Source organism: Leptidea sinapis, chromosome 19, assembly GCF_905404315.1.
Source record: "Leptidea sinapis chromosome 19, ilLepSina1.1, whole genome shotgun sequence".
Classification (NCBI taxonomy): Eukaryota; Metazoa; Arthropoda; class Insecta; order Lepidoptera; family Pieridae; genus Leptidea; species Leptidea sinapis.
In genome coordinates this window covers 11,838,173-11,855,458 of record NC_066283.1, presented here as the reverse complement: position 1 = coordinate 11,855,458, position 17,286 = coordinate 11,838,173, and positions in this window count along the sequence as shown.

The following is a 17,286-nucleotide window of genomic DNA, read 5'->3' as shown; positions in this document are numbered from 1 at the left end:
CGGTAGAAGACACACAATGAAGCGACGTCTCTACGCAACGCCAAGTGATCGTTCACAAAGCACTGGGTCCCCGACAATTCCAGGCGCTCTGCGTTGCACGCGGTCAAATGGATCGACCTGATACCGGGGTGCGCCAGACTAGAGATGACAGCAATACTCCATGTGTGGCTGGACCTGCGCTTTGTAGAGCGCTAGTATGTGGGCCGGCTTGAAGTATTGCCGTGCTCTATTAATGACGCCCAGTTTCTTTGAAGCCAATTTGGCTTTGCCCTCCAGATGACCACGAAATTGGCAATCGCTCGAGATTTCGAGACCCAATTTCCGATACTAGGCGAGGCTTTAAAGAAAGTGTTGTCGAAGAGCGGTGATACGACAAATGGGTTTTTTTTTAGTGGTAAACGCGCAAACTTGAGTCTTCTGGGGGTTAAATTGGACAAGGTTCAATTTACCCCATTTCGCGACCTTCTCAAGAGATGACTCGATAGAAGACACAAGTTTCTCCTGACACTGGTCGACGATTTCCCGAGAGGGACCTGCATGGCCCATATATACGGCATTACCAGTGCTGTCGTCTGCATAGCAATCAATGTTGGAGGTGTCCAACATATCATTGATATGCAGAAGAAACAGCGTGGGAGATAGCACACAGCCCTGGGGCACTCCAGCATTCACGGGCTTCGAGTTCGAGCAATATCCGTCGACAACGACCTAAATGCTGCGCCTAGTGAGGAAGCTGGAGGTCCACTTGCACAAGCTCTCGGGAATCCCAAATTATGGAAGTTTTGAGAGTAGCGCCTTGTGCCATACACGATCAAAGGCCTTCGCTATATCCAGGCTAACTGCCAGGCCTTCCCCCTCGCTTTCAATAGCCGCAGCTCATCTATGTGTTTATACCAGAAGATCACCTGTCGACCGACCATGGCGAAACCTGTATTGTCGGTCGTTGATCAACTGGTGACCCTCTAGGTATACCAAGAGCTGACGGCTAATTATGCTCTCCATGATTTTGGAGAGCAGGGAGGTAACAGCAATAGGCCTGTAGTTTGCCGGATCCGAACTGTCTCCTTTTTTTTGGATCGGATGGACAAGGGCTGACTTCCATGAGTCAGGGACTACGCCTTTTGAATAAGAGTGCAGGAATAAACGCGTTAGCACCGGCGTCAACTCAGGGACACACGTTCTAAGCACGATTGGAGAAATGCCATTCGGCCCGCTCGACTTCCTGACGTGCAACGAAAACAGAGCTCGCCTAACAGTTTTCTGTCTGAACTGTACTTCAGGCATAGAGTTCTAACACCGCGGGATGGTCGGCGGTGTTTTCCGTTCTCGTCAAGAGTCCAGTTGGAGGCGAAAAGAGCGCTCAAGAGATCGGCCTTCTCTTTTGCCGTATAGGCCAGGGTGTCATTCCTCATGTGCAACGGCGGCATGGACGGCTGGCTGAAGTTACCAAGAGCAGCTTTCGACAACGACCAGAACTTGCGTGTTCCGGTCGGGTAACTGGAATGCTGCTCGCCGATTTTGACGACGTGTTTTGATATTGCACGGGCGATTTGCCGCTTAAAAAATCTGGAGGCACGGTTGTATTTCCTCTTAAGAACTATGCAGTTAGGATCCTGCATTAACTGAAGCATCGAACCAGGGCTGTGTTCTGCCACCGATCGGTACTACAGAGCTTGTTATAAAAATATCCATGCCCTGCAGTATCACATCGGCTACTGCAACGGCGCAGGCACTAGGATCATCCGAAGGGAAACAAAACTTGCCCCAAGGGTAGGATGCAAAAAAGGAACGCATCCTATCCCAATCTGCTGACTTGTAGTGCCAAACGCGGCGGGTCGCTGGTGGTCTGCGACGTTGGCGTCGGATAGGCACTACACTCCTGACCAGGCAATGGTCGGACGTTCCGAGAGGGGCGTCGACATAGACCTGGTAACCATCGGGATGCGTAGTCAGCAGAAGATCCAATAAGGACGGCATGTGGCCATCCACATCCGGGAGTCGCGTTGGCGACTCAACCAATTGGGACAGACCATACCACTGCCAATGGCCACCGGTCCTAGACACTAACCTATGCGAAACATAGCGGCACTCGGCCGCTACTTCACGCCGGTATTCTGTGCGAGTGTGGTAATTAACCCGGACGAGTCTGGCCCGATTGTACTGACGTCAAAAGACGGCAGCGTCACTCTCTCCCACTTCTAAAAAGCCCTTAGTCGCCTCTTACGACACCTATGGGCCTGGGACTCCCCTATTCTTTTTACGCCCCGGGGAAAGTACAGGGCAAAATAGGTTTATAACTGCAAAATTACATTGAGATAAAAGCAAAACATAATGACGTTTACAGTCGTACCTTTTTGATGTTAGTGAAGATAAACTTCTTTGACTATTATTACGTTTCGCGCTCACAAAAATGCAAATATTTTTTTTAATAACAAATATTAGTAACATTTTTATTATTTTGGTAAATAGCTACACCACCTTTTGGAACAGTATCTCGTTTGAATTGAGCAATACAATTGAAATTAGGTATTTCAATCGGATTACCATGCGCCATGCAAGTTTCGGTAAGAAGTAAAACATTTGTTTGTCTCGTAACTGAATCTTGTAAATCGTATTTGTGACTATTAAGACTTTGCCAATTGAAGTAGGTACCTTTTCCAACATGCTTAAACGCAACGTTGACACATCCACTAACGACCGTTTACAATATTCAGTCTATCTCCGGTTGTGGCCTACTTGAAATAAAAGTCGTAACTATGGTTGACTTTTCTGTCCGAATAAACTTATCGACGGTATCTCACCTTATCCGTACACGCTGTCTGTCGATGGGAAGTCGTATAGCGTATAGTATACCAGCGATAGAAGTTTGTATGGATATTGCAATTCACGCGGCCCAACATTAGGAGATAAGAATGACTTATTGGGTATATCGGGACAACTTCAGATTATTGACAGCTAACTGACAGTAGAAGGTAGTAATTTATCTCTATCTGTAGATAGTATATTGGGAACAGCCGTTACTCGCAACCTCATGATTTTAGCAGCGATGTATAAAAGGTGTTGTGGGTCAGAAGCACACCTATTTATTAATAGTACGCCGAAGTTTGCTGGTAGCTTGCATGAATGGAGTAACAGTAACACCATCTCTGTATGTTCGAAACTGACCGCCGTAGATTATCGGAAAAGATTGTTCTTCCGCATATTCATCCATTAAAATACTGACTGGCCTGTTATATTCACCGGGTGCTAGACTGAAAATATAATCATCATTCCACAAAAGAATTTTGACAAGTAACAAATAAAAAAATGATTTGTATATACCAGATGATGCTTGCCTTGAGCTTTGTTTTATATTTCTTAAGGCACATTTTGCATTTCACAAGTTACTCATAAAACTGGGATTATTTGTAAATTTGAAAAAAAAAGAAACTCGAATACCATATTTTTTTTAATTGTAAATTTGAAAAAAAAAGTTTTTATCATTTTTCAACATAAAAAATGCAATAACTTACAAAGTTGATGAAACATTTCTGCGTAGTGCTTCAACCGGATCATATTCATCAGCTTGTTTGTTATTACGAGCTAAAACCGCTCTGAAATACAAAATAATTGTAAATAAAAGGTTTGTAAGATAAAATCATAAGTATGACGGCGCATCCGCCAACGTTGGACGTCAGGTTGACTTTTAGCTGTAAAAGTCAGCCTAGCGAAGCGTCTTGTCGATGGCAGTGCCGTCGGACATCTTGACTTCACTTTTTGTTCGAGACGGTGCCCGCACACCACTCTTGTGACGAATCGCTTTGCATCCGAGTGATAGTTTAATCTAGTGTTAAGATTAAGTTGGTTTCCGTGTTGCTTAGACTGTACATCGTTAATTTGAATGTGTATTTCGATTATTAAACCCTGTGCTGATTAAACAACTGTGATTGCAACAAGGACTTGTGATTTTTCTGCTCACACCCACCTGCCTGCTTACCTACCCACATACATCACACAAGATGAGTTCTGATGCAGGCCCTCATGCCTCTTTATCAGAAGAGGGATCGGTGCTGGCACAAAAAGTGAACGAACAGACAGCGGCAAATGACAGATGGAGCGCGTTATTCGAAGCCCAACAAACCAGCATGAGGCTACTCGTGGAGGCGCTAACCAACCCATGGAATACCGAGGATAAGAGCATCACGCTGCCCAAATTTCAACAGGAAGATGCAGACATCAGTGTCTGCATCAGTGTCCGGGCGTCAGCGCCCGGGTTTGGCTGGCAACGGCAGACATCTGCTTATAGGATCGTGGTATACAGGAAGTAAATTAATTCTCATAATTAGTAAGGCCATGAAAGGCTCGGCCGCAACGTGGTTTTCTCAGATAGCTTTTCCTAATATGGTGTGGGTAGAATTTAAGGAAATTTTTCTCTCTCGTTTTGATACGTTAGAAACATGTGCAGCGACGATATTAAAGATGCTTACTGGTAAACCGCAAGAAGGTGAATGTCTTGCTGCATATGCAAGCCGTTTATTTACTTTACTCATGTCACGTTGGAGTAATTTAGGCAAGGAAGAAATGGTGGTATCCATAATGCTTGCACACATGGGGCAAATCGAGCCAAGGTTTCAACGCAATATTTTTGCTGAAGAAATAACTACCCGCTCTAAAATGCAACGTGAACGAATGGCTTTTTCTTATCGCAAGCGGAGTTACCAAGAGATTTCAAATACCGCACGCACTACGCAAGATAATAAACGCCCTATGTTAAGTTCTGTTTCAACAAAATGTTACGCTTGTGGAAAATTCGGCCATAAATCTATTGAATATTTCAGTCGATCGCATGACAAGCAGCAAACAACTCCGACCTCTGAACGCCCCAACACCGCCTTTGCTACGCGGGCGGCCTCTGTGACCTGTTACAAGTGTGGCGTTAAGGGTCATGTGGCATCGCGGTGTTCAAAAACATGGCCAGTTGCGAGCAGCAGCGCACAGCCCGCCGCCGTACCCAGCGTTGTGAAACGAGTGGAAGTGTGTGGTATGAAACCTGTCACCGGGATAATAACGCACTTTGGTGAGCAGTTCCCATTTTGTTTTGATTCCGGTACTGATTGTTCCTTAATTAAAGAAAGCGTCTCTCGTAAGATTGTTGGTACATTGCAACGTGCAATTGTTACTTTGACTGGTGTAGGAAAATCAAGTGTATTGTGTGACTCACAAATTTCATCTAGGGTCACTCTTAGTGGTCCTGACGTACAGATTTTATTTCACATTATACCTGATGATTACCTAAATAACGATATTTTGATTTGTTGGCCTTAGGGTTGTCAGTGCACATATCAAGTGATAAACTTACTATAGTTGAGAAGCCCTCTTTAGTTAATATTTGCAACGTTGGTAACGCGGTGACTGACTTTCATGATGTAGATACCGATATACCTGTTGACCTTAAACCACGACTCATAGAACTTCTTAGCTGCTTTAAGAACTCATTTGTTGAAGGCACGCCTACTAGTAGAGTAAAGACGGGTGAATTAGAAATTAATTTAGTAGATCCTAGCAAAATTGTACAACGGCAGCCTTATCACTTGGGCCCTGAAGAGCGAGGTATAATAAGTGTAGTGAAATTGGCTTCGAAGAAGCTGGGCGTCATCAATAGAGCACGGCAATACTTCAAGCCGGCCCACATTCTAGCGCTCTTCAAAGCGCAGGTCGGGCTACATATGGAGTATTGCTCTTATATACGCGTATATCTCTGGTCTGGCGCACCCCAGTATCAGCTCGATCCATTTGACCGCGTCCAACGCAGAGCAGCACCCAGTGCTCTGTGAACGGCTAGATCACTTGGCGTTGCGTAGAGACGTCGCTTCATTGTGTGTCTTCTACCGCATTTATCACGGGGAGTGTTCCGAAGAGCTGTTCAACCTGATTCCTGCCGCCGAATTCCACCTTCGCACAACACGCCACAAGTTAAGATATCATCCCCACCATCTGGATGTGTGGCGGTCCTCCACAGTGCGGTTTTCAAGGAGCTTTCTTCCACGTACTACAAAGCTGTAGAATGAGCTTCCTTGTGCGGTGTTTCCGGGACGATACGACATGGGTACCTTCAAAAAAAGCGCGTACACCTTCCTTAAAGGCCGGCAACGCTCTTGTGATTCCTCTGGTGTTGCAAGATAATGTGGGCGGCGGTGATCACTTAACACCAGATGACCCGTACGCTCGTTTGTCCTCCTATTCCATAAATAAATAAAATTAAAAAAAAAGTGAACTATTATCTGCTGGAGTTATTAGACCAAGCAAATCGCCCTTCTCTAGCCCAATACTCTTGGTAAAGAAGCGCGATGGCACAGACCGAATGTGCGTAGATTACCGAGAGTTAAGCTCTAACACGGTTCCCGACCGGTACCCCTTACCTTTAATCGGTGATCAAGTTCAAAGGTTATCAGGCGCGCGATTTTAAATGTGTCTTGACATGGCTAGTGGATTTCATCAAGTTCCTATAAATGTAGAGTCGAATTCGATAGAGAAAACCGCATTTATTACCCCGGACGCTCATTATGAGTTTACTGCCATGCCCTTTGGGTTAGGAAACGCTCTCTGTGTATCAAAGAGTTATTAATACGGCTCTAGGTGACCTAGCGCACTCTTACGCATTCTGCTACATGGATGACCTGGTTATCCCCGCAAATAATGTAGAGCAGGGACTGTAACGGTTACGCGTAGCACTAAAAACTCTTAGTGATGCTGGATTTTCGTTCAATATGATAAAATGTGCCTTTCTAAAGAAGAAGATCCAGTTTTTGGGATATGAAATATCGGAGGGTGAAATCAGGCCTAACCCCCGAAAATAACCGCGTTGACTAGTTCCCTAACACCACAGACCATCACTCAGCTCAGACAATTTTTGGGTTTAGCGTCCTACTTTAGGCAGTTTGTCAATAACTTTTCGCTTAAGATGGCACCGCTCTCTGCCTATTAGCTAACAATAATTCTAAAATAATTTGGACAACAGAGGATGAAACAATTAGACAAGACATAATATCGGTTTGACCGAGATAGCTACTAGTCTTTTAAATTGTGAAGAGGCCGAGACGGCGTCGGAAGATGGAGAAAGTGTAAGTAATTCAAATCATGACAAGGGTGACTCTGACGCCTTGACCGTATGCTCAAACACTGTTTCCGCCGATTCGAGGACGCTCACAGCAGGCTCGGACACTCTCAGTGCATGCTCAGATTCTGAGACTTGGGAAATGTTGCACGAAACTGAAATTCATACAGAACAAGACAATTCATAGTCGTAGGTAAGGGGAGCGACCTGTAAGAATCTCTTTCCTGCCAAATTGACGAAATATGTCGTCCGAGTCAGTATCATATTGACTTGTCTTTGTGCTTTCGTTCTATGAGACGAAATATGTCGTCCGAGTCAGAGCCCTTTAAGTTGGCTAACTTGTTCTGGATATTTTGCAGATTATGGTAAGACGAATATTGTCGTCCGGGTCACATCCACCAAAGGTTTGTTTTGTCTAATAGTACCAATTGTTAACCTACATGCTGTTTAGTGACGAGGCTATGTCATCCGGCTTAATTGTTGCGACACACTCACCTTAAGTCTTAAGTATCATAGCGCATTGTGATAATTGTAATTAGTCGTGGGTCAGGATGCCGAACGGCCTATGTACGATTGCAACTCATTGTTTCAGAAAATCGCCCGAGGACGGTCGAGTGTCAGTCCGGCCGTGACGGCGTTGGACGTCAGGTTGACTTTTAGCTGTAAAAGTCAGCCTAGCGAAGCGTCATAGTCGATGGCAGTGCGGGCGGACATCTTGACTTCACTTTTTGTTCGAGACGGTGCCCGCACACCACACTTGTGACAAATCGCTTTGTATCCGAGTGATAGTTTAATCTAGTGTTAAGATTAAGTGGGTTTTTGTGTTGCTTAGACTGTACATTGTTAATTTGAATGTGTATTTTGATTATTAAACCCTGTGCTGATTAAACAACTGTGATTGTAACAAGGACTTGTGATTTTTCTGCTCACACCCACCTGCCCACCCACATACATCACACAAGATGAGTTCTGATGTAGGCCCTCCTGCCTCATTAAGTACATATAATACGATACATTCGCATCATCTTACAAATTATCTATCATCTAAAAAGTATGAACAAAATCTCTCCGATCAACATACGAATCGTCAAAGTATCGATTAATTTTGCATATAGTAATTAATAATACACGCGCCACCATTACTACAGCGTTTATGACAACACAAAACATAAAAAATTATAAATACAAACCTTCGACAATTAGTCATGAGTTGTAGTTTTAACTTCTTATGTTCTCTTTTAGAGATTTTCCTTTTATTTTTTTGTTTGCCATAATTTTATCAAAGTATTTTCTCGGGCCGGAGCACACAGTACAGAATCACAGTCCTCTCGTCTCAACGGAGCGATCACAACTGATTGATGAAACAAAGCAGGACCGTCACATATGCGAGGTGAAACAGAACGAGAGTGTTCTACGCGTTTTAAGAAAGTGCCGGAATAGTTTTATTTTATTAACTCGTAAAATATATAATATTTTTTTAAACCGCTAATACAGTCACTAGGTTATATAATTTTGTATTATTTATTAAAATATTGACTCGGTTATATGCTTAGTTTTGAACATAAATAAATTTTAGTTGAAAATTAGATGCAACTTTGTGATTTTTTTCTATCGATAAAATAATAAAATTTTCAATTTTTCATTGTTCTTTTTCATTCAATTTCAAGTTTTCACTCAGTCCAGTTTCTTTGACATATAATGTTATATCTATATTAAAAAAAATTAACAATTTGTGGCCTATTATCGGGTGTAAAAATCTCTTAATGTATACACAAAAAACATAGGTTATAGGTAGGTACTAAATAGTACACGTGCTTCGTTTGAGGATTTCTATTATATACACAATGAAGAATGAATATATATATACATACATATTGAGAATTTAAAAACGCTGGGCCGAGCTACTTGGTAGGCGGAGTGTGTGGAGTTCTTGATTCGGTCGCCGCGCTCAAAGCCCGCGATAAATGCTATGTCATGTCTTAAGTACATACATTTCTCGAAAACTTTAGCAAAGGTGGAGATATAGAGAGATAAGAGTTATTGGATGGTAATTAGATATATCTGATTTATCTCTCTGTCTTCTCTATTTGTCTATCTTATCTGTTTCGAAGGACAAATTGACCCCAGATAAGTCAAAACACTTCGGATAGCAATTCCGCACTTCCTTAAGATCTTTGTACGAATTCCATCTAGCCCACAAGCATTGGTATTATTAAGTGAATTTACTACTTCTGCAATTTCTAGCTCACTGAATAACAAAGTAAGAGTGAGGCTTCTTCTTCTTGAGGTGTCATCTCCTACCGGAGGTCGGCTATTTTTATCTTTGACAAAGCAGCTCGGAACAGGGATCCTGTGCTAAGGTTAAACCATGTCCGGAGATTCTTAAGCCACGAAGTACGCCTTCTTCCCTGTGGACGCTTTCCCTGGATTTTCCCTTGCATAATGAGATGGAGCAGGTCGTACGAGTTAGGCACTCAAGCAAGGGAATGGGCTACCCTCCGGGATAACGACGGGAGGGAGGTGGTGAATGCTCATGCATACCAACGCAGCCTAAGTCTGCGTTGGTTATGTGGGACTCACGTGAAACCTAGGTGCCTACCCACTAAACACCACCTGCAGTTGGCTTTGGGCAGGTGCCCTCTAAGCCTACATCGAAGGCGACCTTCTCATGGGGAGAGAGAGGCGCAAGCGGCACTCCCTATGGAGTTTCCGCTGGGATATTGCACAGAGGGTGCTATCTAATTGGGACTAGTCACATCAGAAGGATGATCACAAAATAGAGGTGAGTGCGTCTGATTGTCCCCGGATGCCAAGAGGCGTTCCAGGTCAGACGAGAGTTTGTTAGGGGGATCGGAGAGGGCGTGTCTGGGCCTCCTGACTTGATGACGTGAAGGAGGGGAGGCGGTATAATCCGCTGCCTCCTTAATCAAGGGATTTGGGTGATTGTCTGAGGACTTAAAGAAAGTTTCAGACAAGCACTTAAGGTGTTGTTGGATGGTGGGGAGCTCTAAGTCCCGGTGAAGGTCTGCGTTTCTAACACACCAGTGGGCATTGACAGTCTTACGGCAGAAAATGGATTGAACTGTTTGTAATTTGTCTATAATATTGGGTTTCGCATGAGCGAAAACTGGAGCGGCGTAAGTCAAAACCGGTCGAATGCAAACCTTGAAGAGTGTTCGCTTGTTCCTAAAAGACATTTTACTGTGCCTACCTAACATACTGTTTAGGCGGTACAGATAGAAGCGGGCGGTTCCGGTCACCTTCTTGACGTGAGGCCTGAAGGTGAGTTGGGAGTCGAGGGTCACACCCAAGTACTTGGTTGTGGACCTGAAGGGGATAGGGGAGCCTAATAGATGAATGGGTCGATCCCGGCAGAAGCGTCTGCGCTTAAAATCAAAACGGACTGCGGAGCTTTTATCCGGGTTGACCTCAATACGCCATTTCCTAAACCAGTCACCTAGCTCATTAACTGAGCGTTGGAGCCTGGAGAGGACTGAAGAAATCTGTTGGGACTGGACGTAGAGAGCGGTATCGTCAGCGAAAAGAGAGAGTTGGACTCCATTTCTAGGGATGGGAATATCGTTGGTATACGATATGTATAGAAGTGGTGAGAGCACTGAGCCCTGTGGTACCCCAGCTGTGAGCAGGCGAGGGGAGGAGAGGACACCTTCGTGTCTGAAACGAAAGGTACGTTTGTGAAGATAAGAAGCTACTATGCGGACTAATCGGGATGGGAGGCCTAGAGCGTGGAGTTTATATATTAGGCCTTCGTGCCAGACTTTGTCAAAAGCCTTGGCGACGTCGAAGAAGACAGCGATTGTCTTCTTACGTTTGGGATAGAACCCGCTGTAGATGTACTCTACAATGCGGTGGACTTGCTGAGGACAAGAGTGTTTAGCACGAAAGCCGAATTGTTGATTTATTATTAAGGGAGGGCCGTCCGTTGGAAAGAGATGCTTTCTCATACGGAACAGAATAACCCGTTCAAAGACTTTCCCCATAGCCTTGAGGAGGCTGATGGGGCGATGGTTGGAGGGGATATTGAGGGGTTTTCCTGGTTTAGGGATCCCTATAACTATGGCCTCTTTCCAAGCGGTTGGAAAGAAGCAGTGGTCGAGGCAGGCGTTGAAGAGGAGGACAAGAAAGAAGATCACCTGCTCGGGGAAGTGTTTGAGCGCCAGGTTGGAAATACCGTCGGCTCCTGGAGCTTTGCGAGGTTTTAATCCACGGATGATGGATTTAACCTCCTCTACAGAAGTTGGAATGGGATCGTCGGTGAGAGGCATTGAGTTCAGACGGCTGACCTCATTCTCCACCGACGCTACGTGGAGGGGTTCGAAAGAAGAAGTGCTGGGTGAGCATTGTGAAGCAATGCTTTCAGCAAAACACTCCGCTTTATCCCTGTCCTCGAAAGCTGTACTGCCGTCGGGGCGTATCAAAGGCGGAGTGTGGAATATTGCGTCAGTACGAAGGGCTTTCGCCACTTTGTAATACGCCTGGTGTGAAGGGGATATGTTCTCCATGAGTGAATCCCAATTGGAATTCCTCAATTCGGAGAGACGTAACCTAACTTGGCTCTGGAGGAAGTTAGCGCGTGACCTATAGTTGGGCGTCCAAAATATGATGTAAAGTGTCGGTGTATAGTATTATACGATAAATAAAAAAAATCTGTTTATTATTATAACAAAATGGTCAATTTTAATTTTATGGAGAGGTATTAAATGATCGTTGCACTATATGTGGAAACACATTCTTTCTTGTAGGCTTGCGTTCTTTGGCAGGCTTTAATGTCATAGGCCGCCGAAGGAAACTCAGCGGGATTCTTGTTTTTCATAAAAATATGATTACAATGTAATATTTAAATTAAAATTCCCAATCTGTGATATCATTAAGAAAGTCATTTAATATGATAAAGTAACCCTTACCACATCATTATTTTTAAACAATAATTCTTTTGAATTTCGTTAAATACATTTGTTTTGAACATTTTCTTGGTTCTTGTTGTAAAAGCATAGATACATATACATCACCCCACAAAAGACTCGACTTAGCCGAGTAGTAGGCATTATAATTATCTTCTTTTTAATTGTATTTATATTACTGGATTTTGTTATCTTTAATTGCTGGCTCTATTCTTTTACTCTACACTCTCTCACTACAATCTCTTTGTAATTTTGTTTCATGTTGAATACGATCCCTACCCGTTGTAAGTATTTTTTGGTTATTGAGGAATTCTTCTTTCATTCTCTCAAAATTTTCTTGTGTCATGGGGGCAGCACAGTTCACTCCATAATCATTATTTAAGCCACTACAATTTATTTTATTTAGGTATCTATTTTTTTTAAAGTGAGTGTTTCTCTGATTTCACTACCTTTTATTTTCACACTTTTGTTCAGATTTTTTTGAACAACTTATACTTATCACTTTTTGGGCACTTAATAATTTTCTAAATTTAAATGGGTCCTCCTTTCTTCATTCTTCCTCGTCCTTCGATTTTTATTACATAAATTACGGAGTATGTGGTTACGGCATTCGATTAAAACTACAGTTATATTGGGGTTTGAAAAACATTTGCATATATAAGCTGCATAAGCTGTAATCCTCCCGTAAATAATATTGGATATAGCAATTGAGTGTTTGAATCTTTCACTGATAATTTTAGGTTCCATTCCCGTGGATGATCCCTCAAAACTTTAACTTTATATAACATACATGCTCTTAGGGTGTGATATTTTTTCTGTGCACGAGCGCAAATAACGCAATATTTCTTTTTGACCTCCTCAAACTTTCTGCCAATTATTGCAGCAGCTCCAGATAGAGCTTTGTAGTTATTTCCATAGGATCTTGCACTCCAACAGCCATCTATTACTGCAATACCATCTTTTACTCTTCCTTCAGCTATGGCTGCTTGACGTTCCCGCTAAACAGCAGCTTCCATCTCCTCGGCAGCCGTTGCCTCCCGCTCGTCAACTATATTATTGTCTATTTTGGAATAATATCGTTCAGAAAACATAGGCAAAATAGATGATATTATCACTTCTCTTTTTTTTATGGAATAGGAGGACAAACGAGCGTACCCCTGGTGTCAAGTGATCACCGCTGCCCACATTCTCTTGCAACACCAGAGGAATCACAAGAGCGTTGCCGGCCTTTAAGGAAGGTGTACGCGCTTTTTTTGAAGGTACCCATGTCGTATCGTCCCGGAAACACCGCGGCAGGAAGTTCATTCCACAGCTTTGTAGTACGTGGAAGAAAGCTCCTTAAAAACCGTACTGTGGAGGACCGCCACACATCCAGATGGTGGGGATGATATCCTAACTTGTGGCGTGTCGTGCGAAGGTGGAATTCGGCGGCAGAAATCAGGTTAAGCAGCTCTTCGGAACACTCCGGAGCGCTAGAATGTGGGCCGGCTTGAAGTATTGCCGTGCTCTATTAATGACGCCCAGTTTCTTCGAAGCCAATTTGGCTTTGCCTTCCAGATGGCCTCGAAATTGGCAATCGCTCGAGATTTCGAGACCCAGTATTTCGATACTACGGGAGGCTTTAAGGGAAGTGTTGTCGAAGAGCGGTGATACGACCATCTTGGATTTCAAAATTAATCCCAAATTCGTTCTCTGCACCCTAGAGAACCTGGGATACGATATACATATTGTTGAATTCATAAATTTGTACGGCGGCCATCTTGGATTTCCAACTTCCATAAAGAACATAGTACATACAACAATCTCGCGTGGAATAATATTGAAAATAATATTATGTACATTTTATTTTATAATATTACGCTGCATTTTGTACTTGTTTTCTAAAATCTTACGCAAGGACTCAGGCCGAGAGAAATAAACAGAGTACCGTCCTTGACAGTGGTCACGAGCGTTCTGCTGGGTGATGGGTCTGCTGGTGCTGGTATGAGCGAGCATGCAACCAAGGCGTCGCGTCACAAAGCGTATTGATAAAACCAACGAAGAAAATTTATAAATGCTAATAAACTATCAAATAAAATAAGTTTTGAGTAGATAGCTATCAAAGTTTTATGACAATTTAAAACAATTCAAATAGAAAAAGACTATTTAAAAAAAAAATCTATCGAAATTTTATTTCGTAATCGTGTTTTCGATAATTGCCATTGCGATTGCCATAATTTCGATAAAAAATGAAGATAAATATGTCAAAAAATTGGAACCGTAGTATTTGTAGAAGTATTTTAAGTAAATTTTCAATAATGTTAGTTTTTAGGACTATAGCGCCAACATAAAGTAACATGCACATAATTTAAGGCTTTAGTTGAATAATAACGGAGAGTGAGGGCGAAACTACGGAGATCTGGTGAATATTTTTGTTTAGTTAAAGTTTTTATCTACACCCATGCTTTAAATCCTGTATTAAATATTCTGAAACAGTTAGCTTATTGCCAACATTATAACACCCAATGTCCTAATAACCATTACATCATCCAAACGAGTGTTGTAATGTTGTACTGAATTTCATAACAACACTCCTTTGTTTTTTTTGATCCCTTCATGCACAAAGAGTTTTAACAGACAGCCACGTTCTTATTGCTCGATACGTGGTATCTGTATTAATTTCAAAAAAAGAACATTTTCGTTTACGCGCGTTCCACACTACCAGAACGTGGCGCGCCGTAATAAAAAGTTTTTTTTTTAAAAATATGAGCGATTCAAAATTGACAGCACACCGCCATATTTTAAACGCTGCAAAAGAACATAATATTCAAGTGAATTTTAAAAATTGCACTATACAAAATGTAAATTACTACTTAAATAAATAAATCTTTCATTAATACTTAGTTTATTTGTATATGAGCAGTAATGGATAATATTAGGTTACTACTAGGACTGTCTGTTTTAATGTCAGCAGTAAGCTGTTTCAGAATCTTTTGGAGGATTCATATTCTGGGTGTAGATAAAGTCTTGTATGCAACTGCTGATAATTATTTCTTTTCCAAAACTTTAAAAATGTCTTCAATTTTAGTAATTTTGATTATTTGCTTTTAATCATCTTATTATTCAGTTATTTCTCATAATTTTACTTTTATTCCACTGTAACATTCCTTGTAGTTTTGTTTGTGTTTTAGGTGAGGAATATTTAGTTGGAACCTCATTATGTTTTCACTTACGTGGCACGGTAAACGAGGAAATTACTGTATTTGATTCAGGTCCCAACAACAATAATAAAAGAAATGTAATAAGTTTTCGTATATGTGTTTAACCATATTTAAATAGCAAATATAATATTATAGTAAAACTAGCTGACCCAGCAAACGTTGTATTGTCATATAAAGTAATAAAAAAAATCAATACTAAAAAATTTTGGGGTATAAAAAATAGATGACGACCAATTCTCAGATCTACTAAATATATCGTACTACAATAATTATTATATTCGATTGATCTGTGGATGGAACAGAATTATATAAAAATACAATACAAAAATAGGTGTTGATCGTAGACGGGTGAAAATTTGAAGTTGTATGTATTTTTTAATGCTGAATCATAATAAAACAAATATAAATAAAATTGTCATAAAATTTAAAAAATATATTTAGGGGTAGGTCTTATTATTTAGGGGTATGAAAAATACATAATTTATAATGAATATGAAATTTACATTTTAAAGGCCGGCAAACCTTCTGTGATAACTCTGGTGTTCTAGAGTGGCTGTGATCAACGCTCCTTCTTTTCCATAAAAATCTTACCAATGTGTTTTCGGATTCATATGAACGTTTTTTCGACTATTCATATGATCGACCGTTAGTATTTGCGATTCCTCTGATGCTACAAGGGAGTATGGGCCTTGGTAATCTCAAACCATCATCAAATGACCCGTATGTATGCCTCCTGTTGTTCTTTTGTTGTCTCCTTGTCTCCTGTTCTTCGATAAAAAAAAAGGTTTTTATCCAAAAAAGATATTATATAAAGATAAGATAGATTGATAAAATCATGCAAATTGTTAATGACTTGTTGTTTGTCCGCGATGGACTCCTAAACTAATGAACGGATTTTAATGGGAACTACTTCATGGAGTGCAGTTTGGTCCAACTTGAGAGATAGGACAGTTTTTATTTCGATTCGGGATCCATAATTATTTGTATTTTCAATTTTTTTTTTGTATGGACATATTTTCTATGATAGAAATTAGTGAAGCACCGTTTGACAATTCTGCTGTGAAACAATTTCATTATAACAACAGGGAGCATTTTTTAAGAAATAATTCTTGATATTTTGAAATATTAGTGGCGTATTCCTATATAAAACAGTATTTTTTTAGTATCGACAGAAAAACGTCTGTCGGGGCAGCTAGTAAGTAGATATATATATACTAGTGGACCCAACAGACGTTCTCCTGTACACACGTCTTAGATTTGAAAAATCGGTACAGCCGTTTAGGAGGTAGTTCAATTGTGAATCTTAACCATTCTCGAATCCACCTGAAGACACACACCAATCTCAAATTCACTGGAACACACAAAAAATCATCAAAATCGGTCCGGCCGTTTAGGAGGTAGTTCAATTTTGAATCTAAACCATTCTGGAATCCACCTGAAGACACACAGAAAGTTTCATTAAAATCGGTCCAGCCATTTACGAGGTGTTCAGTTACAACAGAGGAATATATTATATAAAGATTATTGTTCAGATTTAATTGTTCATACTATTCATTTTTCTCTACTGTGGCGGGTGATTGCTTTAGGTGTTTGACATGATTGGACAGTTGACACTGACGCCTATATTTAACCTGCCAATAATGGACGATTAAATGAGAAAAGAAAAGTGACGTATCGTATTCCAAAGAGGATGTAAATACTACGTAATAAGAAGCGGGACTGCCTAATTTAAAATCGAAATTTAGTTTAGTATGAAACGTGCAGTGATTTGACATAAGTTTGAAATAATTCTAATTACAGTATGGCGATTGGCGACAAAGAATAAACCGGTTAAGTTTGAAAGCGAACGGTTGCTTTAAGCGTAGTGGATCTCAATTTTTTACAAGATTATAGCCGTCATCTCTCAATCTACCAATGACTGCACGTTTCATACAATCGAGTGAATCGCTTTTTTCTTAGAGAGTTTAGCTAGGCTGTAGTATTCTACAGGAGTAGTATGGAAGTAATATAGCGTGGCCAGTTAAAGTTAGCGTGTCAGGAAATAATTAATATGTATATAATTTAATATAAT